Below are 22,298 nucleotides of genomic sequence, written 5' to 3'. Positions count from 1 at the left end.
TAAAATTACATACAGCTCCTGGTATTCCCAGGTGGTCTCCCATCCAATTACTAACCTGGCCCAACACTGCATAGCTTCCAAGATCAGACGAGATTGGGCAGGTCCAGTGTGGTTTGGCTGTAGGTGCTCAAAAATATTAACTTTAGAACTCTTTTACTTCTTAACTCAAGTAAATTCATTGATAAGTTGAAAAAATTTAATGTAAAATGTAATAGAAAAGAATGTTATGGCTGTATAAAATTACCTACAGCACCTGGTATTCCCAGGTGGTCTCCCATCCAAGTACTAACCAGGCCCAACACTGCATAGATTCCAAGATCAGACGAGATTGGGCACGTCCAGTGTGGTATTGGTGTAGGTGCTCAAATACATTAACTTTAGACCTCTTTTACTTCTTTACTCAAGTAAATTCATTGATAAGTTGAAAAAATTAAATGTAAAATGTAATAGAAAAGAAAGTTATGGCTGCATAAAAATACCAACAGCACCTGGTATTCCCAGGTGGTCTCCCAACCAAGTACTAACCAGGCCCAACACTGCATAGCTTCCAAGATCAGACGAGATTGGGCATGTCCAGTGTGATTTGGCTGTAGGTGCTCAAAAAACTTAACTTTAGACCTCTATTACTTCTTAACTCAAGTAAATTGATTGATAAGTTGAAAAAATTAAATGTAAAATGTAATAGAAAAGAATGTTATGGCAGCATAAAATTACCTACAGCACCTGGTATTCCCAGGTGGTCTCCCATCCAAGAACTTACCAGGCCCAACACTGCATAGCTTCCAAGATCAGACGAGATTGGACATGTCCAGTGTGGTTTTGCTGTAGGTGCTCAAAACCCTTAACTTTAGACCTCTTTTACTTCTTAACTCAAGTAAATTCATTGATAAGTTGAAAAAATTAAATGTAAAATGTAATAGAAAAGAATGTTGTGGCTGTATAAAATTACCTACAGCACCTGGTATTCCCAGGTGGTTTCCCATCCAAGTACAAACCAGGCCCAACACTGCATAGCTTCCAAGATCAGACGAGATTGGGCATGTCCAGTGTGGTTTGGCTGTAGGTACTCAAAAGCTTTAAATTTAGACCTCTATTACTTCTTAACTCAAGTAAATTCATTGATAAGTTGAAAAAATTAAATGTAAAATGTAATAGAAATGAATGTTATGGCAGTATAAAATTACCTACAGCATCTGGTATTCCCAGGTGGTCTCCCATCCAAGTACTAACCAGGCCCAACACTGCATAGCTTCCAAGATCAGACAAGATTGGGCATGTCCAGTGTGGTTTGGCTGTAGGTGCTCAAAAACTTTAACTTTAGACCTCTTTTACTTCTTAACTCAAGTAAATTCATTAATAAGTTTAAAAATGAAATGTAAAATGTAACAGAAAAGAATGTTATGGCAGTATAAAATTACATACAGCTCCTGGTATTCCCAGGTGGTCTCCCATCCAAGTACTAACCCGGCCCAACACTGCATAGCTTCCAAGATCAGACGAGCTTGGGCATGTCCAGTGTCATATGGCTGTAGGTGCTCAAACACATTAACTTTAGACCTCTTTTACTTCTTTACTCAAGTAAATTCATTGATAAGTTGAAAAAATTAAATGTAAAATGTAATAGAAAAGAATGTTATGGCTGCATAAAAATACCAACAGCACCTGGTATTCCCAGGTGGTCTCCCAACCAAGTACTAACCAGGCCCAACACTGCATAGCTTTCAAGATCAGACGAGATTGGGCATGTCCAGTGTGATTTGGCTGTAGGTGCTCAAGAAACTTAACTTTAGACCTCTATTACTTCTTAACTCAAGTAAATTCATTGATAAGTTGAAAAAATTAAATGTAAAATGTAATAGAAAAGAATGTTATGGCAGTATAAAATTACCTACAGCACCTGGTATTCCCAGGTGGTCTCCCATCCACGTAATAACCATGCCCAACACTGCACAGCTTCCAAGATCACTGGACATTGGCCATGTCCAGTGTGGTTTTGCTGTAGGTGCCCAAAAACATTAACTTTAGACCTCTTTTACTTATTAACTCAAGTAAATTCATTGATTAGTTGAAAAAATTAAATGTAAAATGTAATAGAAAAGAATGTTATGGCTGTATAAAATTACCTACAGCATCTGGTATTCCCAGGTGGTCTCCCATCCAAGCACTAACCAGGCCCAACACTGCATAGCTTCCAATATCAGACGAGATTGGGCATGTCCAGTGTGGTTTGGCTGTAGGTGCTCAAATACATTAACTTTAGACCTCTTTTACTTCTTAACTCAAGTAAATTCATTGATAAGTTGAAAAAATTTTATGTAAAATGTAATAGAAATGAATGTTTTGGCTGTATAAAATTACCTACAGCACCTGGTATTCCCAGGTGGTCTCCCATCCAAATACTAACCAGACCCAACAATGCTTAGTTTCCAAGATCAGACGAGATTGGGCACATCCAGAGTGGTTTGGCTGTAGGTGCTCAAAATACTTAACTTTAGACCTCTATTACTTCTTAACTCAAGTAAATTCATTGTTAAGTTGTAAAAATGAAATGTAAAATGTAATAGAAAAGAATGTTATGGCAGTATAAAATTACCTACAGCACCTGGTATTCCCAGGTGGTCTCCCATCCAAGTACTAACCAGGCCCAACACTGCATAGTTTCCAAGATCAGACGAGATTGGGCATGTCCAGTGTGGTTTGGCTGTAGGTGCTCAAATACATTAACTTTAGACCTCTTTTACTTCTTTACTCAAGTAAATTCATTGATAAGTTGAAAAAATTAAATGTAAAATGTAATAGAAAAGAATGTTTTGGCAGTATAAAAATACCTACAGCACCTGGTATTCCCAGGTGGTCTCCCATCCAAGTACTAACCAGGCCCAACACTGCATAGCTTCCAAGATCAGACGAGATTGGGCATGTCCAGTGTGGTTTGACTGTAGGTGCTCAAAAACATTAACTTTAGCCCTCTTTTACTTCTTAAATCAAGTAAATTCATTGATAAGTTGAAAAAATTAAATGTAAAATGTAATAGAAAAGAATGTTATGGCTGTATAAAATTACCTACAGCACCTGTTATTCCCAGGTGGTCTCCCATCCAAGTACTAACCAGGCCCAACACTGCATAGCTTCCAAGATCAGATGAGATTGGGCATGTCCAGTGTGGTTTGACTGTAGGTGCTCAAAAACATTAAATTTAGACCTCTTTTACTTCTTAACTCAAGTAAATTCATTGATAAGTTGAAAAAATTAAATGTAAAATTTAATAGAAAAGAATGTTATGACAGTATAAAATTACCTACAGCACCTGGTATTCCCAGGTGGTCTCCCATTCAAATACTAACCAGGCCCAACACTGCATAGCTTCCAAGATCAGACGAGATTGGGCATGTCCAGTGTGGTTTGACTGTAGGTGCTCAAAAACATTAACTTTAGACCTCTTTTACTTCTTAACTCAAGTAAATTCATTGATAAGTTGAAAAAATTAAATGTAAAATGTAATAGAAAAGAATGTTATGTTAGTATAAAATTACCTACAGCATCAGGTATTCCCAGGTGGTCTCCCATCCAAGTACTAACCAGGCCCAACACTGCATTGCTTCCAAGATCAGACGAGATTGGGCATGTCCAGTGTGGTTTGGCTGTAGGTGCTCAAAAGCTTTAAATTTAGACCTCTTTTACTTCTTAACTCAAGTAAATTCATTGCTAAGTTTAAAAATGAAATGTAAAATGTAACCGAAAAGAATGTTATGGCAGTATAAAATTACATACAGCTCCTGGTATTCCCAGGTGGTCTCCCATCCAATTACTAACCTGGCCCAACACTGCATAGCTTCCAAGATCAGACGAGATTGGGTAGGTCCAGTGTGGTTTGGCTGTAGGTGCTCAAAAATATTAACTTTAGAACTCTTTTACTTCTTAACTCAAGTAAATTCATTGATAAGTTGAAAAAATTTAATGTAAAATGTAATAGAAAAGAATGTTATGGCTGTATAAAATTACCTACAGCACCTGGTATTCCCAGGTGGTCTCCCATCCAAGTACTAACCAGGCCCAACACTGCATAGTTTCCAAGATCAGACGAGATTGGGCATGTCCAGTGTGGTATGGCTGTAGGTGCTCAAATACATTAACTTTAGACCTCTTTTACTTCTTTACTCAAGTAAATTCATTGATAAGTTGAAAAAATTAAATGTAAAATGTAATAGAAAAGAAAGTTATGGCTGCATAAAAATACCAACAGCACCTGGTATTCCCAGGTGGTCTCCCAACCAAGTACTAACCAGGCCCAACACTGCATAGCTTCCAAGATCAGACAAGATTGGGCATGTCCAGTGTGATTTGGCTGTAGGTGCTCAAAAAACTTAACTTTAGACCTCTATTACTTCTTAACTCAAGTAAATTCATTGATAAGTTGAAAAAATTAAATGTAAAATGTAATAGAAAAGAATGTTATGGCAGCATAAAATTACCTACAGCACCTGGTATTCCCAGGTGGTCTCCCATCCAAGAATTTACCAGGCCCAACACTGCATAGCTTCCAAGATCAGATGAGATTGGACATTTCCAGTGTGGTTTTGCTGTAGGTGCTCAAAACCCTTAACTTTAGACCTCTTTTACTTCTTAACTCAAGTAAATTCATTGATAAGTTGAAAAAATTAAATGTAAAATGTAATAGAAAAGAATGTTGTGGCTGTATAAAATTACCTACAGCACCAGGTATTCCCAGGTGGTTTCCCATCCAAGTACAAACCAGGACCAACACTGCATAGCTTCCAAGATCAGACGAGATTGGGCATGTCCAGTGTGGTTTGGCTGTAGGTACTCAAAAGCATTAAATTTAGACCTCTATTACTTCTTAACTCAAGTAAATTCATTGATAAGTTGAAAAAATTAATTGTAAAATGTAATAGAAATGAATGTTATGGCAGTATAAAATTACCTACAGCATCTGGTATTCCCAGGTGGTCTCCCATCCAAGTACTAACCAGGCCCAACACTGCATAGCTTCCAAGATCAGACAAGATTGGGCATGTCCAGTGTGGTTTGGCTGTAGGTGCTCAAAAACTTTAACTTTAGACCTCTTTAATTCTTAACTCAAGTAAATTCATTAATAAGTTTAAAAATGAAATGTAAAATGTAACAGAAAAGAATGTTATGGCAGTATAAAAGTACCTACAGCTCCTGGTATTCCAGGTGGTCTCCCATCCAAGTACTAACCTGGCCCAACACTGCATAGCTTCCAAGATCAGACGAGCTTGGGCATGTCCAGTGTGGTATGGCTGTAGGTGCTAAAATACATTAACTTTAGACCTCTTTTACTTCTTTACTCAAGTAAATTCATTGATAAGTTGAAAAAATTAAATGTAAAATGTAATAGAAAAGAATGTTATGGCTGCATAAAAATACCAACAGCACCTGGTATTCCCAGGTGGTTTCCCAACCAAGTACTAACCAGGCCCAACACTGCATAGCTTCCAAGATCAGATGAGATTGGGCATGTCCAGTGTGATTTGGCTGTAGGTGCTCAAGAAACTTAACTTTAGACCTCTATTACTTCTTAACTCAAGTAAATTCATTGATAAGTTGAAAAAATTAAATGTAAAATGTAATAGAAAAGAATGTTATGGCAGTATAAAATTACCTACAGCACCTGGTATTCCCAGGTGGTCTCCCATCCATGTAATAACCATGCCCAACACTGCACAGCTTCCAAGATCACTGGACATTGGCCTTGTCCAGTGTGGTTTTGCTGTAGGTGCCCAAAAACATTAACTTTAGACCTCTTTTACTTCTTAACTCAAGTAAATTCATTGATAAGTTGAAAAAATTAAATGTAAAATGTAATAGAAAAGAATGTTATGGCTGTATAAAATTACCTACAGCACCTGGTATTCCCAGGTGGTCTCCCATCCAAGTACTAACCAGGCCCAACACTGCATAGCTTCCAAGATCAGACGAGATTGGGCATGTCCAGTGTGGTTTGACTGTAGGTGCTCAAAAACATTAACTTTAGCCCTCTTTTACTTCTTAAATCAAGTAAATTCATTGATAAGTTGAAAAAATTAAATGTAAAATGTAATAGAAAAGAATGTTATGGCTGTATAAAATTACCTACAGCACCTGTTATTCCCAGGTGGTCTCCCATCCAAGTACTAACCAGGCCCAACACTGCATAGCTTCCAAGATCAGATGAGATTGGGCATGTCCAGTGTGGTTTGACTGTAGGTGCTCAAAAACATTAAATTTAGACCTCTTTTACTTCTTAACTCAAGTAAATTCATTGATAAGTTGAAAAAATTAAATGTAAAATTTAATAGAAAAGAATGTTATGACAGTATAAAATTACCTACAGCACCTGGTATTCCCAGGTGGTCTCCCATTCAAATACTAACCAGGCCCAACACTGCATAGCTTCCAAGATCAGACGAGATTGGGCATGTCCAGTGTGGTTTGACTGTAGGTGCTCAAAAACATTAACTTTAGACCTCTTTTACTTCTTAACTCAAGTAAATTCATTGATAAGTTGAAAAAATTAAATGTAAAATGTAATAGAAAAGAATGTTATGTTAGTATAAAATTACCTACAGCATCAGGTATTCCCAGGTGGTCTCCCATCCAAGTACTAACCAGGCCCAACACTGCATAGCTTCCAAGATCAGACGAGATTGGGCATGTCCAGTGTGGTTTGGCTGTAGGTGCTCAAAAGCTTTAAATTTAGACCTCTTTTACTTCTTAACTCAAGTAAATTCATTGCTAAGTTTAAAAATGAAATGTAAAATGTAACCGAAAAGAATGTTATGGCAGTATAAAATTACATACAGCTCCTGGTATTCCCAGGTGGTCTCCCATCCAATTACTAACCTGGCCCAACACTGCATAGCTTCCAAGATCAGACGAGATTGGGTAGGTCCAGTGTGGTTTGGCTGTAGGTGCTCAAAAATATTAACTTTAGAACTCTTTTACTTCTTAACTCAAGTAAATTCATTGATAAGTTGAAAAAATTTAATGTAAAATGTAATAGAAAAGAATGTTATGGCTGTATAAAATTACCTACAGCACCTGGTATTCCCAGGTGGTCTCCCATCCAAGTACTAACCAGGCCCAACACTGCATAGTTTCCAAGATCAGACGAGATTGGGCATGTCCAGTGTGGTATGGCTGTAGGTGCTCAAATACATTAACTTTAGACCTCTTTTACTTCTTTACTCAAGTAAATTCATTGATAAGTTGAAAAAATTAAATGTAAAATGTAATAGAAAAGAAAGTTATGGCTGCATAAAAATACCAACAGCACTTGGTATTACCAGGTGGTCTCCCAACCAAGTACTAACCAGGCCCAACACTGCATAGCTTCCAAGATCAGACAAGATTGGGCATGTCCAGTGTGATTTGGCTGTAGGTGCTCAAAAAACTTAACTTTAGACCTCTATTACTTCTTAACTCAAGTAAATTCATTGATAAGTTGAAAAAATTAAATGTAAAATGTAATAGAAAAGAATGTTATGGCAGCATAAAATTACCTACAGCACCTGGTATTCCCAGGTGGTCTCCCATCCAAGAATTTACCAGGCCCAACACTGCATAGCTTCCAAGATCAGACGAGATTGGACATTTCCAGTGTGGTTTTGCTGTAGGTGCTCAAAACCCTTAACTTTAGACCTCTTTTACTTCTTAACTCAAGTAAATTCATTGATAAGTTGAAAAAATTAAATGTAAAATGTAATAGAAAAGAATGTTGTGGCTGTATAAAATTACCTACAGCACCAGGTATTCCCAGGTGGTTTCCCATCCAAGTACAAACCAGGACCAACACTGCATAGCTTCCAAGATCAGACGAGATTGGGCATGTCCAGTGTGGTTTGGCTGTAGGTACTCAAAAGCATTAAATTTAGACCTCTATTACTTCTTAACTCAAGTAAATTCATTGATAAGTTGAAAAAATTAATTGTAAAATGTAATAGAAATGAATGTTATGGCAGTATAAAATTACCTACAGCATCTGGTATTCCCAGGTGGTCTCCCATCCAAGTACTAACCTGGCCCAACACTGCATAGCTTCCAAGATCAGACGAGCTTGGGCATGTCCAGTGTGGTATGGCTGTAGGTGCTAAAATACATTAACTTTAGACCTCTTTTACTTCTTTACTCAAGTAAATTCATTGATAAGTTGAAAAAATTAAATGTAAAATGTAATAGAAAAGAATGTTATGGCTGCATAAAAATACCAACAGCACCTGGTATTCCCAGGTGGTCTCCCAACCAAGTACTAACCAGGCCCAACACTGCATAGCTTCCAAGATCAGACGAGATTGGGCATGTCCAGTGTGATTTGGCTGTAGGTGCTCAAGAAACTTAACTTTAGACCTCTATTACTTCTTAACTCAAGTAAATTCATTGATAAGTTGAAAAAATTAAATGTAAAATGTAATAGAAAAGAATGTTATGGCAGTATAAAATTACCTACAGCACCTGGTATTCCCAGGTGGTCTCCCATCCACGTAATAACCATGCCCAACACTGCACAGCTTCCAAGATCACTGGACATTGGCCTTGTCCAGTGTGGTTTTGCTGTAGGTGCCCAAAAACATTAACTTTAGACCTCTTTTACTTCTTAACTCAAGTAAATTCATTGATAAGTTGAAAAAATTAAATGTAAAATGTAATAGAAAAGAATGTTATGGCTGTATAAAATTACCTACAGCATCTGGTATTCCCAGGTGGTCTCCCATCCAAGCACTAACCAGGCCCAACACTGCATAGCTTCCAATATCAGATGAGATTGGGCATTTCCAGTGTGGTTTGGCTGTAGATGCTCAAATACATTAACTTTAGACCTCTTTTACTTCTTTACTCAAGTAAATTCATTGATAAGTTGAAAAATTTTTATGTAAAATGTAATAGAAATGAATGTTTTGGCTGTATAAAATTACCTACAGCACCTGGTATTCCCAGGTGGTCTCCCATCCAAATACTAACCAGACCCAACAATGCTTAGTTTTCAAGATCAGATGAGATTGGGCACGTCCAAAGTGGTTTGGCTGTAGGTGCTCAAAATACTTAACTTTAGACCTCTATTACTTCTTAACTCAAGTAAATTCATTGTTAAGTTGTAAAAATGAAATGTAAAATGTAATAGAAAAGAATGTTATGGCAGTATAAAATTACCTACAGCTCCTGGTATTCCCAGGTGGTCTCCCATCCAAGTACTAATCAAGCCCAACACTGCATAGCTTCCAAGATCAGACGAGATTGGGCATGTCCAGTGTGGTTTGGCTGTAGGTGCTCAGAAACCTTAACTTTAGACCTCTATTACTTCTTAACTCAAGTAAATTCATTGATAAGTTGAAAAAATTAAATGTAAAATGTAATAGAAAAGAATGTTATGGCAGCATAAAATTACCTACAGCACCTGGTATTCCCAGGTGGTCTCCCATCCAAGAACTAACCAGGCCCAACACTGCATTGCTTCCAAGATCAGACGAGATTGGGCATGTCCAGTGTGGTTTGGCTGTAGGTACTCAAAAGCATTAAATTTAGACCTCTATTACTTCTTAACTCAAGTAAATTCATTGATAAGTTGAAAAAATTAAATGTAAAATGTAATAGAAATGAATGTTATGGCAGTATAAAATTACTTACAGCATCTGGTATTCCCAGGTGGTCTCCCATCCAAGTACTAACCAGGCCCAACACTGCATAGCTTCCAAGATCAGACGAGATTGGGCATGTCCAGTGTGGTTTGGCTGTAGGTGCTCAAAAACATTAACTTTAGTCCTCTTTTACTTCTTAACTCAAGTAAATTCATTGATAAGTTTAAAAATGAAATGTAAAATGTAATAGAAAAGAATGTTATGTTAGTATAAAATTACCTACAGCATCAGGTATTCCCAGGTGGTCTCCCATCCAAGTACTAACCAGGCCCAACACTGCATAGCTTCCAAGATCAGACGAGATCGGGCATGTCCAGTGTGGTTTGGCTGTAGGTGCTCAAAAGCTTTAAATTTAGACCTCTTTTACTTCTTAACTCAAGTAAATTCATTGCTAAGTTTAAAAATGAAATGTAAAATGTAACCGAAAAGAATGTTATGGCAGTATAAAATTACATACAGCTCCTGGTATTCCCAGGTGGTCTCCCATCCAATTACTAACCTGGCCCAACACTGCATAGCTTCCAAGATCAGACGAGATTGGGTAGGTCCAGTGTGGTTTGGCTGTAGGTGCTCAAAAATATTAACTTTAGAACTCTTTTACTTCTTAACTCAAGTAAATTCATTGATAAGTTGAAAAAATTTAATGTAAAATGTAATAGAAAAGAATGTTATGGCTGTATAAAATTACCTACAGCACCTGGTATTCCCAGGTGGTCTCCCATCCAAGTACTAACCAGGCCCAACACTGCATAGTTTCCAAGATCAGACGAGATTGGGCATGTCCAGTGTGGTATGGCTGTAGGTGCTCAAATACATTAACTTTAGACCTCTTTTACTTCTTTACTCAAGTAAATTCATTGATAAGTTGAAAAAATTAAATGTAAAATGTAATAGAAAAGAAAGTTATGGCTGCATAAAAATACCAACAGCACTTGGTATTCCCAGGTGGTCTCCCAACCAAGTACTAACCAGGCCCAACACTGCATAGCTTCCAAGATCAGACAAGATTGGGCATGTCCAGTGTGATTTGGCTGTAGGTGCTCAAAAAACTTAACTTTAGACCTCTATTACTTCTTAACTCAAGTAAATTCATTGATAAGTTGAAAAAATTAAATGTAAAATGTAATAGAAAAGAATGTTATGGCAGCATAAAATTACCTACAGCACCTGGTATTCCCAGGTGGTCTCCCATCCAAGAATTTACCAGGCCCAACACTGCATAGCTTCCAAGATCAGACGAGATTGGACATTTCCAGTGTGGTTTTGCTGTAGGTGCTCAAAACCCTTAACTTTAGACCTCTTTTACTTCTTAACTCAAGTAAATTCATTGATAAGTTGAAAAAATTAAATGTAAAATGTAATAGAAAAGAATGTTGTGGCTGTATAAAATTACCTACAGCACCAGGTATTCCCAGGTGGTTTCCCATCCAAGTACAAACCAGGACCAACACTGCATAGCTTCCAAGATCAGACGAGATTGGGCATGTCCAGTGTGGTTTGGCTGTAGGTACTCAAAAGCATTAAATTTAGACCTCTATTACTTCTTAACTCAAGTAAATTCATTGATAAGTTGAAAAAATTAATTGTAAAATGTAATAGAAATGAATGTTATGGCAGTATAAAATTACCTACAGCATCTGGTATTCCCAGGTGGTCTCCCATCCAAGTACTAACCTGGCCCAACACTGCATAGCTTCCAAGATCAGACGAGCTTGGGCATGTCCAGTGTGGTATGGCTGTAGGTGCTAAAATACATTAACTTTAGACCTCTTTTACTTCTTTACTCAAGTAAATTCATTGATAAGTTGAAAAAATTAAATGTAAAATGTAATAGAAAAGAATGTTATGGCTGCATAAAAATACCAACAGCACCTGGTATTCCCAGGTGGTCTCCCAACCAAGTACTAACCAGGCCCAACACTGCATAGCTTCCAAGATCAGACGAGATTGGGCATGTCCAGTGTGATTTGGCTGTAGGTGCTCAAGAAACTTAACTTTAGACCTCTATTACTTCTTAACTCAAGTAAATTCATTGATAAGTTGAAAAAATTAAATGTAAAATGTAATAGAAAAGAATGTTATGGCAGTATAAAATTACCTACAGCACCTGGTATTCCCAGGTGGTCTCCCATCCACGTAATAACCATGCCCAACACTGCACAGCTTCCAAGATCACTGGACATTGGCCTTGTCCAGTGTGGTTTTGCTGTAGGTGCCCAAAAACATTAACTTTAGACCTCTTTTACTTCTTAACTCAAGTAAATTCATTGATAAGTTGAAAAAATTAAATGTAAAATGTAATAGAAAAGAATGTTATGGCTGTATAAAATTACCTACAGCATCTGGTATTCCCAGGTGGTCTCCCATCCAAGCACTAACCAGGCCCAACACTGCATAGCTTCCAATATCAGATGAGATTGGGCATTTCCAGTGTGGTTTGGCTGTAGGTGCTCAAATACATTAACTTTAGACCTCTTTTACTTCTTTACTCAAGTAAATTCATTGATAAGTTGAAAAATTTTTATGTAAAATGTAATAGAAATGAATGTTTTGGCTGTATAAAATTACCTACAGCACCTGGTATTCCCAGGTGGTCTCCCATCCAAATACTAACCAGACCCAACAATGCTTAGTTTTCAAGATCAGATGAGATTGGGCACGTCCAAAGTGGTTTGGCTGTAGGTGCTCAAAATACTTAACTTTAGACCTCTATTACTTCTTAACTCAAGTAAATTCATTGTTAAGTTGTAAAAATGAAATGTAAAATGTAATAGAAAAGAATGTTATGGCAGTATAAAATTACCTACAGCTCCTGGTATTCCCAGGTGGTCTCCCATCCAAGTACTAATCAAGCCCAACACTGCATAGCTTCCAAGATCAGACGAGATTGGGCATGTCCAGTGTGGTTTGGCTGTAGGTGCTCAGAAACCTTAACTTTAGACCTCTATTACTTCTTAACTCAAGTAAATTCATTGATAAGTTGAAAAAATTAAATGTAAAATGTAATAGAAAAGAATGTTATGGCAGCATAAAATTACCTACAGCACCTGGTATTCCCAGGTGGTCTCCCATCCAAGAACTAACCAGGCCCAACACTGCATTGCTTCCAAGATCAGACGAGATTGGGCATGTCCAGTGTGGTTTGGCTGTAGGTACTCAAAAGCATTAAATTTAGACCTCTATTACTTCTTAACTCAAGTAAATTCATTGATAAGTTGAAAAAATTAAATGTAAAATGTAATAGAAATGAATGTTATGGCAGTATAAAATTACTTACAGCATCTGGTATTCCCAGGTGGTCTCCCATCCAAGTACTAACCAGGCCCAACACTGCATAGCTTCCAAGATCAGACGAGATTGGGCATGTCCAGTGTGGTTTGGCTGTAGGTGCTCAAAAACATTAACTTTAGTCCTCTTTTACTTCTTAACTCAAGTAAATTCATTGATAAGTTTAAAAATGAAATGTAAAATGTAATAGAAAAGAATGTTATGGCAGTTTAAAATTACCAACAGCACCTGGTATTCCCAGGTGGTCTCCCATCCAAGTACTAACCTGGCCCAACACTGCATAGCTTCCAAGATCAGACGAGCTTGGGCATGTCCAGTGTGGTATGGCTGTAGGTGCTAAAATACATTAACTTTAGACCTCTTTTACTTCTTTACTCAAGTAAATTCATTGATAAGTTGAAAAAATTAAATGTAAAATGTAATAGAAAAGAATGTTATGGCTGCATAAAAATACCAACAGCACCTGGTATTCCCAGGTGGTCTCCCAACCAAGTACTAACCAGGCCCAACACTGCATAGCTTCCAAGATCAGACGAGATTGGGCATGTCCAGTGTGATTTGGCTGTAGGTGCTCAAGAAACTTAACTTTAGACCTCTATTACTTCTTAACTCAAGTAAATTCATTGATAAGTTGAAAAAATTAAATGTAAAATGTAATAGAAAAGAATGTTATGGCAGTATAAAATTACCTACAGCACCTGGTATTCCCAGGTGGTCTCCCATCCACGTAATAACCATGCCCAACACTGCACAGCTTCCAAGATCACTGGACATTGGCCTTGTCCAGTGTGGTTTTGCTGTAGGTGCCCAAAAACATTAACTTTAGACCTCTTTTACTTCTTAACTCAAGTAAATTCATTGATAAGTTGAAAAAATTAAATGTAAAATGTAATAGAAAAGAATGTTATGGCTGTATAAAATTACCTACAGCATCTGGTATTCCCAGGTGGTCTCCCATCCAAGCACTAACCAGGCCCAACACTGCATAGCTTCCAATATCAGATGAGATTGGGCATTTCCAGTGTGGTTTGGCTGTAGGTGCTCAAATACATTAACTTTAGACCTCTTTTACTTCTTTACTCAAGTAAATTCATTGATAAGTTGAAAAATTTTTATGTAAAATGTAATAGAAATGAATGTTTTGGCTGTATAAAATTACCTACAGCACCTGGTATTCCCAGGTGGTCTCCCATCCAAATACTAACCAGACCCAACAATGCTTAGTTTTCAAGATCAGATGAGATTGGGCACGTCCAAAGTGGTTTGGCTGTAGGTGCTCAAAATACTTAACTTTAGACCTCTATTACTTCTTAACTCAAGTAAATTCATTGTTAAGTTGTAAAAATGAAATGTAAAATGTAATAGAAAAGAATGTTATGGCAGTATAAAATTACCTACAGCTCCTGGTATTCCCAGGTGGTCTCCCATCCAAGTACTAATCAAGCCCAACACTGCATAGCTTCCAAGATCAGACGAGATTGGGCATGTCCAGTGTGGTTTGGCTGTAGGTGCTCAGAAACCTTAACTTTAGACCTCTATTACTTCTTAACTCAAGTAAATTCATTGATAAGTTGAAAAAATTAAATGTAAAATGTAATAGAAAAGAATGTTATGGCAGCATAAAATTACCTACAGCACCTGGTATTCCCAGGTGGTCTCCCATCCAAGAACTAACCAGGCCCAACACTGCATTGCTTCCAAGATCAGACGAGATTGGGCATGTCCAGTGTGGTTTGGCTGTAGGTACTCAAAAGCATTAAATTTAGACCTCTATTACTTCTTAACTCAAGTAAATTCATTGATAAGTTGAAAAAATTAAATGTAAAATGTAATAGAAATGAATGTTATGGCAGTATAAAATTACTTACAGCATCTGGTATTCCCAGGTGGTCTCCCATCCAAGTACTAACCAGGCCCAACACTGCATAGCTTCCAAGATCAGACGAGATTGGGCATGTCCAGTGTGGTTTGGCTGTAGGTGCTCAAAAACATTAACTTTAGTCCTCTTTTACTTCTTAACTCAAGTAAATTCATTGATAAGTTTAAAAATGAAATGTAAAATGTAATAGAAAAGAATGTTATGGCAGTTTAAAATTACCAACAGCACCTGGTATTCCCAGGTGGTCTCCCATCCAAGTACTAACCAGGCCCAACACTGCATAGCTTCCAAGATCAGACGAGATTGGGCATGTCCAGTGTGGTTTGGCTGTAGGCGCTCAAAAGCTTTAAATTTAGACCTCTTTTACTTCTTAACTCAAGTAAATTCATTTCTAAGTTTAAAAATGAAATGTAAAATGTAACCGAAAAGAATGTTATGGCAGTATAAAATTACATACAGCTCCTGGTATTCCCAGGTGGCCTCCCATCCAATTACTAACCTGGCCCAACACTGCATAGCTTCCAAGATCAGACGAGATTGGGCAGGTCCAGTGTGGTTTGGCTGTAGGTGCTCAAAAATATTAACTTTAGAACTCTTTTACTTCTTAACTCAAGTAAATTCATTGATAAGTTGAAAAAATTTAATGTAAAATGTAATAGAAAAGAATGTTATGGCTGTATAAAATTACCTACAGCACCTGGTATTCCCAGGTGGTCTCCCATCCAAGTACTAACCAGGCCCAACACTGCATAGTTTCCAAGATCAGACGAGATTGGGCACGTCCAGTGTGGTATGGCTGTAGGTGCTCAAATACATTAACTTTAGACCTCTTTTACTTCTTTACTCAAGTAAATTCATTGATAAGTTGAAAAAATTAAATGTAAAATGTAATAGAAAAGAAAGTTATGGCTGCATAAAAATACCAACAGCACCTGGTATTCCCAGGTGGTCTCCCAACCAAGTACTAACCAGACCCAACACTGCATAGCTTCCAAGATCAGACGAGATTGGGCATGTCCAGTGTGATTTGGCTGTAGGTGCTCAAAAAACTTAACTTTAGACCTCTATTACTTCTTAACTCAAGTAAATTCATTGATAAGTTGAAAAAATTAAAAGTAAAATGTAATAGAAAAGAATGTTATGGCAGCATAAAATTACCTACAGCACCTGGTATTCCCAGGTGGTCTCCCATCCAAGAACTTACCAGGCCCAACACTGCATAGCTTCCAAGATCAGATGAGATTGGACATGTCCAGTGTGGTTTTGCTGTAGGTGCTCAAAACCCTTAACTTTAGACCTCTTTTACTTCTTAACTCAAGTAAATTCATTGATAAGTTGAAAAAATTAAATGTAAAATGTAATAGAAAAGAATGTTGTGGCTGTATAAAATTACCTACAGCACCAGGTATTCCCAGGTGGTTTCCCATCCAGGTACAAACCAGGCCCAACACTGCATAGCTTCCAAGATCAGACGAGATTGGGCATGTCCAGTGTGATTTGGCAGTAGGTGCTCAAGAAACTTAACTTTAGACCTCTATTACTTCTTAACTCAAGTAAATTCATTGATAAGTTGAAAAAATGAAATGTAAAATGTAATAGAAAAGAATGTTATGGCAGCATAAAATTACCTACAGCACCTGGTATTCCCAGGTGGTCTCCCATCCAAGAACTTACCAGGCCCAACACTGCATAGCTTCCAAGATCAGATGAGATTGGACATGTCCAGTGTGGTTTTGCTGTAGGTGCTCAAAACCCTTAACTTTAGACCTCTTTTACTTCTTAACTCAAGTAAATTCATTGATAAGTTGAAAAAATTAAATGTAAAATGTAATAGAAAAGAATGTTGTGGCTGTATAAAATTACCTACAGCACCAGGTATTCCCAGGTGGTTTCCCATCCAAGTACAAACCAGGCCCAACACTGCATAGCTTCCAAGATCAGATGAGATTGGGCATGTCCAGTGTGATTTGGCTGTAGGTGCTCAAGAAACTTAACTTTAGACCTCTATTACTTCTTAACTCAAGTAAATTCATTGATAAGTCGAAAAAATTAAATGTAAAATGTAATAGAAAAGAATGTTATGGCAGCATAAAATTACCTACAGCACCTGGTATTCCCAGGTGGTCTCCCATCCAAGAACTAACCAGGCCCAACACTGCATAGCTTCCAAGATCAGACGAGATTGGGCATGTCCAGTGTGGTTTGGCTGTAGGTACTCAAAAGCATTAAATTTAGACCTCTATTACTTCTTAACTCAAGTAAATTCATTGATAAGTTGAAAAAATTAAATGTAAAATGTAATAGAAATGAATGTTATGGCAGTATAAAATTACCTACAGCATCTGGTATTCCCAGGTGGTCTCCCATCCAAGTACTAACCAGGCCCAACACTGCATAGCTTCCAAGATCAGATGAGATTGGGCATGTCCAGTGTGGTTTGGCTGTAGGTGCTCAAAAACATTAACTTTAGTCCTCTTTTACTTCTTAACTCAAGTAAATTCATTGATAAGTTTAAAAATGAAATGTAAAATGTAATAGAAAAGAATGTTATGGCAGTTTAAAATTACCAACAGCACCTGGTATTCCCAGGTGGTCTCCCATCCAAGTACTAACCAGGCCCAACACTGTATAGCTTCCAAGATCAGACGAGATTGGGCATGTCCAGTGTGGTTTGGCTGTAGGTGCTCAAAAGCTTTAAATTTAGACCTCTTTTACTTCTTAACTCAAGTAAATTCATTGCTAAGTTTAAAAATGAAATGTAAAATGTAACCGAAAAGAATGTTATGGCAGTATAAAATTACATACAGCTCCTGGTATTCCCAGGTGGCCTCCCATCCAATTACTAACCTGGCCCAACACTGCATAGCTTCCAAGATCAGACGAGATTGGGCAGGTCCAGTGTGGTTTGGCTGTAGGTGCTCAAAAATTTTAACTTTAGAACTCTTTTACTTCTTAACTCAAGTAAATTCATTGATAAGTTGAAAAAATTTAATGTAAAATGTAATAGAAAAGAATGTTATGGCTGTATAAAATTACCTACAGCACCTGGAATTCCCAGGTGGTCTCCCATCCAAGTACTAACCAGGCCCAACACTGCATAGTTTCCAAGATCAGACAAGATTCGGCACGTCCAGTGTGGTATGGCTGTAGGTGCTCACATACATTAACTTTAGACCTCTTTTACTTCTTTACTCAAGTAAATTCATTGATAAGTTGAAAAAATTAAATGTAAAATGTAATAGAAAAGAATGTTGTGGCTGTATAAAATTACCTACAGCACCAGGTATTCCCAGGTGGTTTCCCATCCAAGTACAAACCAGGCCCAACACTGCATAGCTTCCAAGATCAGACGAGATTGGGCATGTCCAGTGTGATTTGGCTGTAGGTGCTCAAGAAACTTAACTTTAGACCTCTATTACTTCTTAACTCAAGTAAATTCATTGATAAGTTGAAAAAATTAAATGTAAAATGTAATAGAAAAGAATGTTATGGCAGTATAAAATTACCTACAGCACCTGGTATTCCCAGGTGGTCTCCCATCCACGTAATAACCATGCCCAACACTGCACAGCTTCCAAGATCACTGGACATTGGCCTTGTCCAGTGTGGTTTTGCTGTAGGTGCCCAAAAACATTAACTTTAGACCTCTTTTACTTCTTAACTCAAGTAAATTCATTGATAAGTTGAAAAAATTAAATGTAAAATGTAATAGAAAAGAATGTTATGGCTGTATAAAATTACCTACAGCATCTGGTATTCCCAGGTGGTCTCCCATCCAAGCACTAACCAGGCCCAACACTGCATAGCTTCCAATATCAGATGAGATTGGGCATGTCCAGTGTGGTTTGGCTGTAGGTGCTCAAATACATTAACTTTAGACCTCTTTTACTTCTTAACTCAAGTAAATTCATTGATAAGTTGAAAAAATTTTTTGTAAAATGTAATAGAAATGAATGTTTTGGCTGTATAAAATTACCTACAGCACCTGGTATTCCCAGGTGGTCTCCCATCCAAATACTATCCAGACCCAACAATGCTTAGTTTCCAAGATCAGACGAGATTGGGCACGTCCAGAGTGGTTTGGCTGTAGGTGCTCAAAATACTTAACTTTAGACCTCTATTACTTCTTAACTCAAGTAAATTCATTGTTAAGTTGTAAAAATGAAATGTAAAATGTAATAGAAAAGAATGTTATGGCAGTATAAAATTACCTACAGCTCCTGGTATTCCCAGGTGGTCTCCCATCCAAGTACTAACCAAGCCCAACACTGCATAGCTTCCAAGATCAGACGAGATTGGGCATGTCCAGTGTGGTTTGGCTGTAGGTGCTCAGAAAGTTTAACTTTAGACCTCTATTACTTCTTAACTCAAGTAAATTCATTGATAAGTTGAAAAAATTAAATGTAAAATGTAATAGAAAAGAATTTTATGGCAGCATAAAATTACCTACAGCACCTGGTATTCCCAGGTGGTCTCCCATCCAAGAACTAACCAGGCCCAACACTGCATAGCTTCCAAGATCAGACGAGATTGGGCATGTCCAGTGTGGTTTGGCTGTAGGTGCTCAAAAATTTTAACTTTAGACATCTTTTACTTCTTAACTCAAGTAAATTCATTGATAAGTTTAAAAATGAAATGTAAAATGTAACAGAAAAGAATGTTATGGCAGTATAAAATTACCTAAAGCTCCTGGTATTCCCAGGTGGTCTCCCATCCAAGTACTAACCTGGCCCAACACTGCATAGCTTCCAAGATCAGACGAGCTTGGGCATGTCCAGTGTGGTTTGGTTGTAGGTGCTCAAAAACATTAACTTTAGAACTCTTTTACTTCTTAACTCAAGTAAATTCATTGATAAGTTGAAAAAATTTAATGTAAAATGTAATAGAAAAGAATGTTATGGCTGTATAAAATTACCTACAGCACCTGGTATTCCCAGGTGGTCTCCCATCCAAGTACTAACCAGGCCCAACACTGCATAGCTTCAAAGATCAGACGAGATTGGGCATGTCCAGTGTGGTTTGACTGTAGGTGCTCAAAAAAAATTTACTTTAGCCCTCTTTTACTTCTTAACTCAAGTAAATTCATTGATAAGTTGAAAAAATTAAATGTAAAATGTAATAGAAAAGAATGTTTTGGCTGTATAAAATTACCTACATCACCTGGTATTCCCAGGTGGTTTCCCATCCAAGTACAAACCAGGCCCAACACTGCATAGCTTCCAAGATCAGCCGAGATTGGGCATGTCCAGTGTGGTTTGGCTGTAGGTGCTCAAAAGCATTAAATTTAGACTTCTATTACTTCTTAACTCAAGTAAATTCATTGATAAGTTGAAAAAATTAAATGTAAAATGTAATAGAAAAGAATGTTATGGCTGTATAAAATTACCTACAGCACCTGGTATTCCCAGGTGGTCTCCCATCCAAGTACTAACCAGGCCCAACACTGCATAGCTTCCAAGATCAGATGAGATTGGGCATGTCCAGTGTGGTTTGACTGTAGGTACTCAAAAACATTAACTTTAGACCTCTTTTACTTCGTAACTCAAGTAAATTCATTGCTAAGTTTAAAAATGAAATGTAAAATGTAACCGAAAAGAATGTTATGGCAGCATAAAATTACCTACAGCACCTGGTATTCCCGGGTGGTCTCCCATCCAAGAACTAACCAGGCCCAACACTGCATAGCTTCCAAGATCAGACGAGATTGGGCATGTCCAGTGTGGTTTGGCTGTAGGTACTCAAAAGCATTAAATTTAGACCTCTATTACTTCTTAACTCAAGTAAATTCATTGATAAGTTGAAAAATTAAATGTAAACTGTAATAGAAATGAATGTTATGGCAGTATAAAATTACCTACAGCATCTGGTATTCCCAGGTGGTCTCCCATCCAAGTACTAACCAGGCCCAACACTGCATAGCTTCCAAGATCAGACGAGATTGGGCATGTCCAGTGTGGTTCGGCTGTAGGTGCTCAAAAGCTTTAAATTTAGACCTCTTTTACTTCTTAACTCAAGTAAATTCATTGCTAAGTTTAAAAATGAAATGTAAAATGTAACCAAAAAGAATGTTATGGCAGTATAAAATTACATACAGCTCCTGGTATTCCCAGGTGGTCTCCCATCCAATTACTAACCTGGCCCAACACTGCATAGCTTCCAAGATCAGACGAGATTGGGCAGGTCCAGTGTGGTTTGGCTGTAGGTGCTCAAAAATATTAACTTTAGAACTCTTTTACTTCTTAACTCAAGTAAATTTATTGATAAGTTGAAAAAATTTAATGTAAAATGTAATAGAAAAGAATGTTATGGCTGTATAAAATTACCTACAGCACCTGGTATTCCCAGGTGGTCTCCCATCCAAGTACTAACCAGGCCCAACACTGCATAGTTTCCAAGATCAGACGAGATTGGGCACGTCCAGTGTGGTATGGCTGTAGGTGCTCAAATACATTAACTTTAGACCTCTTTTACTTCTTTACTCAAGTAAATTCATTGATAAGTTGAAAAAATTAAATGTAAAATGTAATAGAAAAGAAAGTTATGGCTGCATAAAAATACCTACAGCACCTGGTATTCCCAGGTGGTCTCCCAACCAAGTACTAACCAGGCCCAACACTGCATAGCTTCCAAGATCAGACGAGATTGGGCATGTCCAGTGTGATTTGGCTGTAGGTGCTCAAAAAACTTAACTTTAGACCTCTATTACTTCTTAACTCAAGTAAATTCATTGATAAGTTGAAAAAATTAAATGTAAAATGTAATAGAAAAGAATGTTATGGCAGCATAAAATTACCTACAGCACCTGGTATTCCCAGGTGGTCTCCCATCCAAGAACTTACCAGGCCCAACACTGCATAGCTTCCAAGATCAGACGAGATTGGACATGTCCAGTGTGGTTTTGCTGTAGGTGCTCAAAACCCTTAACTTTAGACCTCTTTTACTTCTTAACTCAAGTAAATTCATTGATAAGTTGAAAAAATTAAATGTAAAATGTAATAGAAAAGAATGTTGTGGCTGTATAAAATTACCTACAGCACCAGGTATTCCCAGGTGGTTTCCCATCCAAGTACAAACCAGGCCCAACACTGCATAGCTTCCAAGATCAGACGAGATTGGGCATGTCCAGTGTGATTTGGCTGTAGGTGCTCAAGAAACTTAACTTTAGACCTCTATTACTTCTTAACTCAAGTAAATTCATTGATAAGTTGAAAAAATTAAATGTAAAATGTAATAGAAAAGAATGTTATGGCAGTATAAAATTACCTACAGCACCTGGTATTCCCAGGTGGTCTCCCATCCACGTAATAACCATGCCCAACACTGCACAGCTTCCAAGATCACTGGACATTGGCCTTGTCCAGTGTGGTTTTGCTGTAGGTGCCCAAAAACATTAACTTTAGACCTCTTTTACTTCTTAACTCAAGTAAATTCATTGATAAGTTGAAAAAATTAAATGTAAAATGTAATAGAAAAGAATG

At 37.4% G+C, this 22,298-nt stretch overlaps 9 non-coding genes and 79 pseudogenes across 9 annotated transcripts; all 88 read right to left on the bottom strand.

Moving 5' to 3' along the window:
- Positions 1–6: 6 nt before the first annotated feature.
- On the bottom strand, positions 7–125 carry LOC148457952 (5S ribosomal RNA; annotated as a pseudogene).
- A 116-nt stretch (positions 126–241) lies between these two features.
- Positions 242–360, bottom strand: LOC148457951 (5S ribosomal RNA; annotated as a pseudogene).
- A 116-nt stretch (positions 361–476) lies between these two features.
- Positions 477–595, bottom strand: LOC148457950 (5S ribosomal RNA; annotated as a pseudogene).
- Positions 596–711: 116 nt separating this feature from the next.
- On the bottom strand, positions 712–830 carry LOC148457949 (5S ribosomal RNA; annotated as a pseudogene).
- A 116-nt stretch (positions 831–946) lies between these two features.
- Positions 947–1,065, bottom strand: LOC148457948 (5S ribosomal RNA; annotated as a pseudogene).
- Positions 1,066–1,181: 116 nt separating this feature from the next.
- On the bottom strand, positions 1,182–1,300 carry LOC148457947 (5S ribosomal RNA; annotated as a pseudogene).
- Positions 1,301–1,415: 115 nt separating this feature from the next.
- On the bottom strand, positions 1,416–1,534 carry LOC148457946 (5S ribosomal RNA; annotated as a pseudogene).
- Positions 1,535–1,650: 116 nt separating this feature from the next.
- On the bottom strand, positions 1,651–1,769 carry LOC148457945 (5S ribosomal RNA; annotated as a pseudogene).
- Positions 1,770–2,120: 351 nt separating this feature from the next.
- On the bottom strand, positions 2,121–2,239 carry LOC148457944 (5S ribosomal RNA; annotated as a pseudogene).
- Positions 2,240–2,355: 116 nt separating this feature from the next.
- On the bottom strand, positions 2,356–2,474 carry LOC148457943 (5S ribosomal RNA; annotated as a pseudogene).
- Positions 2,475–2,590: 116 nt separating this feature from the next.
- Positions 2,591–2,709, bottom strand: LOC148457942 (5S ribosomal RNA). Its single transcript, XR_015874397.1, has one exon. It is a non-coding gene; the product is annotated as a 5S ribosomal RNA (ribosomal RNA).
- Positions 2,710–2,825: 116 nt separating this feature from the next.
- LOC148457941 (5S ribosomal RNA) lies at positions 2,826–2,944 on the bottom strand. Its single transcript, XR_015873776.1, has one exon. It is a non-coding gene; the product is annotated as a 5S ribosomal RNA (ribosomal RNA).
- Positions 2,945–3,060: 116 nt separating this feature from the next.
- LOC148457940 (5S ribosomal RNA) lies at positions 3,061–3,179 on the bottom strand (annotated as a pseudogene).
- A 116-nt stretch (positions 3,180–3,295) lies between these two features.
- LOC148457939 (5S ribosomal RNA) lies at positions 3,296–3,414 on the bottom strand (annotated as a pseudogene).
- Positions 3,415–3,530: 116 nt separating this feature from the next.
- LOC148457938 (5S ribosomal RNA) lies at positions 3,531–3,649 on the bottom strand (annotated as a pseudogene).
- Positions 3,650–3,764: 115 nt separating this feature from the next.
- LOC148457937 (5S ribosomal RNA) lies at positions 3,765–3,883 on the bottom strand (annotated as a pseudogene).
- Positions 3,884–3,999: 116 nt separating this feature from the next.
- Positions 4,000–4,118, bottom strand: LOC148457936 (5S ribosomal RNA). The gene has a single exon (XR_015873180.1). It is a non-coding gene; the product is annotated as a 5S ribosomal RNA (ribosomal RNA).
- A 116-nt stretch (positions 4,119–4,234) lies between these two features.
- Positions 4,235–4,353, bottom strand: LOC148457935 (5S ribosomal RNA; annotated as a pseudogene).
- A 116-nt stretch (positions 4,354–4,469) lies between these two features.
- LOC148457934 (5S ribosomal RNA) lies at positions 4,470–4,588 on the bottom strand (annotated as a pseudogene).
- A 116-nt stretch (positions 4,589–4,704) lies between these two features.
- On the bottom strand, positions 4,705–4,823 carry LOC148457933 (5S ribosomal RNA; annotated as a pseudogene).
- A 116-nt stretch (positions 4,824–4,939) lies between these two features.
- On the bottom strand, positions 4,940–5,058 carry LOC148457932 (5S ribosomal RNA; annotated as a pseudogene).
- A 114-nt stretch (positions 5,059–5,172) lies between these two features.
- LOC148457931 (5S ribosomal RNA) lies at positions 5,173–5,290 on the bottom strand (annotated as a pseudogene).
- Positions 5,291–5,406: 116 nt separating this feature from the next.
- LOC148457930 (5S ribosomal RNA) lies at positions 5,407–5,525 on the bottom strand (annotated as a pseudogene).
- A 351-nt stretch (positions 5,526–5,876) lies between these two features.
- LOC148457929 (5S ribosomal RNA) lies at positions 5,877–5,995 on the bottom strand. Its single transcript, XR_015873775.1, has one exon. It is a non-coding gene; the product is annotated as a 5S ribosomal RNA (ribosomal RNA).
- A 116-nt stretch (positions 5,996–6,111) lies between these two features.
- LOC148457928 (5S ribosomal RNA) lies at positions 6,112–6,230 on the bottom strand (annotated as a pseudogene).
- Positions 6,231–6,346: 116 nt separating this feature from the next.
- LOC148457927 (5S ribosomal RNA) lies at positions 6,347–6,465 on the bottom strand (annotated as a pseudogene).
- A 116-nt stretch (positions 6,466–6,581) lies between these two features.
- Positions 6,582–6,700, bottom strand: LOC148457926 (5S ribosomal RNA; annotated as a pseudogene).
- Positions 6,701–6,815: 115 nt separating this feature from the next.
- LOC148457925 (5S ribosomal RNA) lies at positions 6,816–6,934 on the bottom strand (annotated as a pseudogene).
- Positions 6,935–7,050: 116 nt separating this feature from the next.
- LOC148457924 (5S ribosomal RNA) lies at positions 7,051–7,169 on the bottom strand. Its single transcript, XR_015873169.1, has one exon. It is a non-coding gene; the product is annotated as a 5S ribosomal RNA (ribosomal RNA).
- A 116-nt stretch (positions 7,170–7,285) lies between these two features.
- On the bottom strand, positions 7,286–7,404 carry LOC148457923 (5S ribosomal RNA; annotated as a pseudogene).
- A 116-nt stretch (positions 7,405–7,520) lies between these two features.
- LOC148457922 (5S ribosomal RNA) lies at positions 7,521–7,639 on the bottom strand (annotated as a pseudogene).
- A 116-nt stretch (positions 7,640–7,755) lies between these two features.
- LOC148457921 (5S ribosomal RNA) lies at positions 7,756–7,874 on the bottom strand (annotated as a pseudogene).
- Positions 7,875–7,990: 116 nt separating this feature from the next.
- LOC148457920 (5S ribosomal RNA) lies at positions 7,991–8,109 on the bottom strand (annotated as a pseudogene).
- A 116-nt stretch (positions 8,110–8,225) lies between these two features.
- LOC148457919 (5S ribosomal RNA) lies at positions 8,226–8,344 on the bottom strand (annotated as a pseudogene).
- Positions 8,345–8,695: 351 nt separating this feature from the next.
- LOC148457918 (5S ribosomal RNA) lies at positions 8,696–8,814 on the bottom strand (annotated as a pseudogene).
- A 116-nt stretch (positions 8,815–8,930) lies between these two features.
- On the bottom strand, positions 8,931–9,049 carry LOC148457917 (5S ribosomal RNA; annotated as a pseudogene).
- Positions 9,050–9,165: 116 nt separating this feature from the next.
- Positions 9,166–9,284, bottom strand: LOC148457916 (5S ribosomal RNA; annotated as a pseudogene).
- A 116-nt stretch (positions 9,285–9,400) lies between these two features.
- LOC148457915 (5S ribosomal RNA) lies at positions 9,401–9,519 on the bottom strand (annotated as a pseudogene).
- Positions 9,520–9,635: 116 nt separating this feature from the next.
- On the bottom strand, positions 9,636–9,754 carry LOC148457914 (5S ribosomal RNA; annotated as a pseudogene).
- Positions 9,755–9,869: 115 nt separating this feature from the next.
- On the bottom strand, positions 9,870–9,988 carry LOC148457913 (5S ribosomal RNA; annotated as a pseudogene).
- Positions 9,989–10,103: 115 nt separating this feature from the next.
- On the bottom strand, positions 10,104–10,222 carry LOC148457912 (5S ribosomal RNA; annotated as a pseudogene).
- Positions 10,223–10,338: 116 nt separating this feature from the next.
- LOC148457911 (5S ribosomal RNA) lies at positions 10,339–10,457 on the bottom strand. The gene has a single exon (XR_015873158.1). It is a non-coding gene; the product is annotated as a 5S ribosomal RNA (ribosomal RNA).
- A 116-nt stretch (positions 10,458–10,573) lies between these two features.
- LOC148457910 (5S ribosomal RNA) lies at positions 10,574–10,692 on the bottom strand (annotated as a pseudogene).
- Positions 10,693–10,808: 116 nt separating this feature from the next.
- On the bottom strand, positions 10,809–10,927 carry LOC148457909 (5S ribosomal RNA; annotated as a pseudogene).
- A 116-nt stretch (positions 10,928–11,043) lies between these two features.
- LOC148457908 (5S ribosomal RNA) lies at positions 11,044–11,162 on the bottom strand (annotated as a pseudogene).
- A 116-nt stretch (positions 11,163–11,278) lies between these two features.
- On the bottom strand, positions 11,279–11,397 carry LOC148457907 (5S ribosomal RNA; annotated as a pseudogene).
- Positions 11,398–11,513: 116 nt separating this feature from the next.
- On the bottom strand, positions 11,514–11,632 carry LOC148457906 (5S ribosomal RNA; annotated as a pseudogene).
- Positions 11,633–11,983: 351 nt separating this feature from the next.
- LOC148457905 (5S ribosomal RNA) lies at positions 11,984–12,102 on the bottom strand (annotated as a pseudogene).
- A 116-nt stretch (positions 12,103–12,218) lies between these two features.
- Positions 12,219–12,337, bottom strand: LOC148457904 (5S ribosomal RNA; annotated as a pseudogene).
- Positions 12,338–12,453: 116 nt separating this feature from the next.
- On the bottom strand, positions 12,454–12,572 carry LOC148457903 (5S ribosomal RNA; annotated as a pseudogene).
- A 116-nt stretch (positions 12,573–12,688) lies between these two features.
- Positions 12,689–12,807, bottom strand: LOC148457902 (5S ribosomal RNA; annotated as a pseudogene).
- Positions 12,808–12,923: 116 nt separating this feature from the next.
- Positions 12,924–13,042, bottom strand: LOC148457901 (5S ribosomal RNA; annotated as a pseudogene).
- Positions 13,043–13,157: 115 nt separating this feature from the next.
- Positions 13,158–13,276, bottom strand: LOC148457900 (5S ribosomal RNA; annotated as a pseudogene).
- Positions 13,277–13,392: 116 nt separating this feature from the next.
- LOC148457899 (5S ribosomal RNA) lies at positions 13,393–13,511 on the bottom strand (annotated as a pseudogene).
- A 351-nt stretch (positions 13,512–13,862) lies between these two features.
- Positions 13,863–13,981, bottom strand: LOC148457898 (5S ribosomal RNA; annotated as a pseudogene).
- Positions 13,982–14,097: 116 nt separating this feature from the next.
- On the bottom strand, positions 14,098–14,216 carry LOC148457897 (5S ribosomal RNA; annotated as a pseudogene).
- A 116-nt stretch (positions 14,217–14,332) lies between these two features.
- On the bottom strand, positions 14,333–14,451 carry LOC148457896 (5S ribosomal RNA; annotated as a pseudogene).
- A 116-nt stretch (positions 14,452–14,567) lies between these two features.
- LOC148457895 (5S ribosomal RNA) lies at positions 14,568–14,686 on the bottom strand (annotated as a pseudogene).
- A 116-nt stretch (positions 14,687–14,802) lies between these two features.
- Positions 14,803–14,921, bottom strand: LOC148457894 (5S ribosomal RNA; annotated as a pseudogene).
- Positions 14,922–15,036: 115 nt separating this feature from the next.
- Positions 15,037–15,155, bottom strand: LOC148457893 (5S ribosomal RNA; annotated as a pseudogene).
- Positions 15,156–15,270: 115 nt separating this feature from the next.
- LOC148457892 (5S ribosomal RNA) lies at positions 15,271–15,389 on the bottom strand (annotated as a pseudogene).
- A 116-nt stretch (positions 15,390–15,505) lies between these two features.
- Positions 15,506–15,624, bottom strand: LOC148457891 (5S ribosomal RNA). Its single transcript, XR_015874239.1, has one exon. It is a non-coding gene; the product is annotated as a 5S ribosomal RNA (ribosomal RNA).
- A 116-nt stretch (positions 15,625–15,740) lies between these two features.
- Positions 15,741–15,859, bottom strand: LOC148457890 (5S ribosomal RNA; annotated as a pseudogene).
- A 116-nt stretch (positions 15,860–15,975) lies between these two features.
- LOC148457889 (5S ribosomal RNA) lies at positions 15,976–16,094 on the bottom strand (annotated as a pseudogene).
- A 116-nt stretch (positions 16,095–16,210) lies between these two features.
- Positions 16,211–16,329, bottom strand: LOC148457888 (5S ribosomal RNA; annotated as a pseudogene).
- Positions 16,330–16,445: 116 nt separating this feature from the next.
- LOC148457887 (5S ribosomal RNA) lies at positions 16,446–16,564 on the bottom strand (annotated as a pseudogene).
- Positions 16,565–16,680: 116 nt separating this feature from the next.
- LOC148457886 (5S ribosomal RNA) lies at positions 16,681–16,799 on the bottom strand (annotated as a pseudogene).
- A 116-nt stretch (positions 16,800–16,915) lies between these two features.
- On the bottom strand, positions 16,916–17,034 carry LOC148457885 (5S ribosomal RNA; annotated as a pseudogene).
- Positions 17,035–17,150: 116 nt separating this feature from the next.
- On the bottom strand, positions 17,151–17,269 carry LOC148457884 (5S ribosomal RNA; annotated as a pseudogene).
- A 115-nt stretch (positions 17,270–17,384) lies between these two features.
- LOC148457883 (5S ribosomal RNA) lies at positions 17,385–17,503 on the bottom strand (annotated as a pseudogene).
- A 115-nt stretch (positions 17,504–17,618) lies between these two features.
- Positions 17,619–17,737, bottom strand: LOC148457882 (5S ribosomal RNA; annotated as a pseudogene).
- A 116-nt stretch (positions 17,738–17,853) lies between these two features.
- LOC148457881 (5S ribosomal RNA) lies at positions 17,854–17,972 on the bottom strand (annotated as a pseudogene).
- Positions 17,973–18,088: 116 nt separating this feature from the next.
- On the bottom strand, positions 18,089–18,207 carry LOC148457880 (5S ribosomal RNA; annotated as a pseudogene).
- A 351-nt stretch (positions 18,208–18,558) lies between these two features.
- On the bottom strand, positions 18,559–18,677 carry LOC148457879 (5S ribosomal RNA; annotated as a pseudogene).
- A 116-nt stretch (positions 18,678–18,793) lies between these two features.
- LOC148457878 (5S ribosomal RNA) lies at positions 18,794–18,912 on the bottom strand (annotated as a pseudogene).
- A 116-nt stretch (positions 18,913–19,028) lies between these two features.
- Positions 19,029–19,147, bottom strand: LOC148457877 (5S ribosomal RNA; annotated as a pseudogene).
- Positions 19,148–19,263: 116 nt separating this feature from the next.
- LOC148457876 (5S ribosomal RNA) lies at positions 19,264–19,382 on the bottom strand (annotated as a pseudogene).
- Positions 19,383–19,497: 115 nt separating this feature from the next.
- Positions 19,498–19,616, bottom strand: LOC148457875 (5S ribosomal RNA; annotated as a pseudogene).
- Positions 19,617–19,732: 116 nt separating this feature from the next.
- LOC148457874 (5S ribosomal RNA) lies at positions 19,733–19,851 on the bottom strand (annotated as a pseudogene).
- Positions 19,852–19,968: 117 nt separating this feature from the next.
- On the bottom strand, positions 19,969–20,087 carry LOC148457873 (5S ribosomal RNA; annotated as a pseudogene).
- A 116-nt stretch (positions 20,088–20,203) lies between these two features.
- LOC148457872 (5S ribosomal RNA) lies at positions 20,204–20,322 on the bottom strand. Its single transcript, XR_015873377.1, has one exon. It is a non-coding gene; the product is annotated as a 5S ribosomal RNA (ribosomal RNA).
- Positions 20,323–20,437: 115 nt separating this feature from the next.
- Positions 20,438–20,556, bottom strand: LOC148457871 (5S ribosomal RNA; annotated as a pseudogene).
- A 115-nt stretch (positions 20,557–20,671) lies between these two features.
- On the bottom strand, positions 20,672–20,790 carry LOC148457870 (5S ribosomal RNA; annotated as a pseudogene).
- Positions 20,791–20,905: 115 nt separating this feature from the next.
- Positions 20,906–21,024, bottom strand: LOC148457869 (5S ribosomal RNA; annotated as a pseudogene).
- A 116-nt stretch (positions 21,025–21,140) lies between these two features.
- Positions 21,141–21,259, bottom strand: LOC148457868 (5S ribosomal RNA). Its single transcript, XR_015874228.1, has one exon. It is a non-coding gene; the product is annotated as a 5S ribosomal RNA (ribosomal RNA).
- Positions 21,260–21,375: 116 nt separating this feature from the next.
- LOC148457867 (5S ribosomal RNA) lies at positions 21,376–21,494 on the bottom strand (annotated as a pseudogene).
- Positions 21,495–21,610: 116 nt separating this feature from the next.
- Positions 21,611–21,729, bottom strand: LOC148457866 (5S ribosomal RNA; annotated as a pseudogene).
- Positions 21,730–21,845: 116 nt separating this feature from the next.
- LOC148457865 (5S ribosomal RNA) lies at positions 21,846–21,964 on the bottom strand (annotated as a pseudogene).
- Between the last annotated feature and the right edge of the window lie 334 nt (positions 21,965–22,298).

This window comes from Taudactylus pleione, unplaced genomic scaffold (genome assembly GCF_031769625.1).
Source record: "Taudactylus pleione unplaced genomic scaffold, aTauple2 ptg000967l, whole genome shotgun sequence".
NCBI lineage: Eukaryota > Metazoa > Chordata > Amphibia > Anura > Myobatrachidae > Taudactylus > Taudactylus pleione.
This window is presented reverse-complemented; position numbering and strand designations above follow the sequence as displayed.